Source organism: Lottia gigantea, assembly GCF_000327385.1.
Source record: "Lottia gigantea unplaced genomic scaffold LOTGIsca_55, whole genome shotgun sequence".
Taxonomy (NCBI): domain Eukaryota; kingdom Metazoa; phylum Mollusca; class Gastropoda; family Lottiidae; genus Lottia; species Lottia gigantea.
The window spans coordinates 1708949-1711432 of record NW_008709889.1 but is presented as its reverse complement, the minus strand read 5'-3'; positions in this window follow the sequence as shown (position 1 = coordinate 1711432).

Genomic DNA, 2484 nt, shown 5'->3' with positions numbered 1-2484 from the left:
CATAGGGCCAGCAAAATTCAGCTATCTAGCTTTGTAAGTTCGGAAGATAAAGATGTATTTGCCTGTGCGCACTTTTTGTGCAGTCAGTCTCTTTGATTTTTAAACTGCCAACAGTCATTTTTTGCTGTAATCGTTTTTACTTTGCTTTTATGTGTTTTTCCAACTCCTTGGGGTCTAAGCTGCAGGAAAAGACCCAACACTTGGGCATTAATCAACTGCCAATGACCATTTTTTCCTGTAATCGTTTTTTCTTTGCTTTTATGTGTTTTTCCAACTACTTGGGGTCTAAGCTACCCGAAAAGACCCAAAACTTGGGTATTTTTGGGTTCTTAAGCAAAGTTAGGTCTTTGGCAGTTTCGACCTGTATTACCCATAAACGTAATACCCACTATAAATGTAATACCCACCATAAATGTAACAAAAATCAACCATAAATGTAATACCCACCATAAATGTAATAGTCTTCAACCATAAATGTAATTACCAACCCCACCATAAATGTAATAATAATTAACCATAAATGTAATAACCAAAACCCACCATAAATGTAATACCCATCAACCATAAAGGTAATAAACAAGGGTGCAGTAACAAATAGAGTAACTAGAGCCACTCGTGGCACAGATTGGGACTTTGCAAATGTAGCAAATTGGAAAAGACCCCGAAAAAATCATCCTTCCACGATAATTAGATCAAGCGCAAGAACGGTCTAAAGTTGAGAAATTTTCATTTTTTAGAAGATTCTAATACCGGAAGTAGACGTCAGACCTCACAAATGAAAGTATCAGCAGATAGCCAAGGTCAATGACCTTTGATCTTGTAAAAAAGAAGGTCTAAAAAGGTAAAGATCAAGAGATATACGTCATCAAAATTTCTAATTGCACACGACTATAAAACCGGAAGTTGACATAGGACAGCAAATATGAAAGTACAAATAGATAGCCAATGCCAATGAAGTTTGATCCTACAAAGGTCAAGGTCAACAAAGGTCAAGGTCAAAAATCGAAAATTTTGAATTTCCAAAACCTGTTCCTTTTTTTGAACTAAGAAGCGGAAACAACCGAAATTCTAAGACAAAGTGGCTCAAAATATGAGGTAATTGTGTAAGAAGTTCCATTTTGAACAAATGTATACTTTGCGAGTTATGCCCCTGGCCAAAAATGTCAATAATGAGTAATTTAACCCGGAAGTGCCACGCCCAACTCAATTTTTTTTGAATAAGTTAATCAATATTCAAAATGTTACGTTATGTTCCAAATGTCAAGTTCCTACATAATATAGGTCAAAAGAAATAGGTCAACAAAAGTCAACAAAGGTCAAAATCGAAAAATGAAAATATCCAAATGTTAAAACCCGTTCCTTTTTTGAAACTATAAAGCTGAAACAACTGAGCTGTTAATACATACTGGCCAAAAGGATGAGGTAATTGTGTGCAAAGTCTCTTTTTGAACAAACGCATCCTATGCGAGTTATGCCCCAGCCCCAAAATGTAAACAATTAGTAATTCAACCCGGATGTGCCACGCCCACATAAGTTTTTTTGTCATAGGTGAATTCATATTCAAAGTTTCTAGTTATATTCCAAATATCAAGGTTCTACATCAAATAGATCATAACATATACATACACTAAGCTCAAAAAGTCGCAAATATTGTAAAAAAAAAACTCAAATTTGAAAAAATCACGAATTTCAATTTTGCTTTAAAAAAACGATTGTTATATATCTATTTAAAGTACACAAGAAGCACATTAGGAAACCGAAAAAATTTACTCTCTAGGTTAATTAGGTCACGTGCTAGAGCAGTCCAAAGTTGCGAATTTGGATGTTTTTGGACAGCTATAAAAGCGAAAGTAGACGTCAGAGGTCAAATATGAAAGCATAAACTAATAGACAACGTCAATGACCTTTGACCCAATAAAGGTCAAGGTCATCAAAGGTCAAGGTCAAAAATTGAAAATTTTGAATTTCAAAAACCTGTTCCTTTTTTTTGAACTAAGAAGCGGAAACAACCGAACTTCTAAGACAAAGTGGCTCAATTCATGAGATAATTGTATGCAAAGTTCCATTTTGAACAAACGTATACTTTGCGAGTTATGCTCCTGGCCAAAAATATCAATAAGGAGTAATATTACCCGGATGTGCCACGCCCACCTTAATTTTTTTGCATAGGGTAATTGATATTCCAAATGTTATGCTGTGTTTCAAATTTCAAGCTTCTACATTATTCAAGTCAAAAGATATAGGTCAACAAATGTCAACAAAGGTCAAAATCGAAAAATGAAAATATCCAAATGTTAAAACCCGTTCCTTTTTTGGAACTATAAAGCTGAAACAACTGAGCTGTTAACACAAACTGGCCAAAAGGATGAGGTAATTGTGTGCAAAGTCCCTTTTTCAAAAAACGTATCCTATGCGAGTTATGCCCCAGCCCCAAAATGTAAACAATTAGTAATTCAACCCGGATGTGCCACGCCCATCCCATTT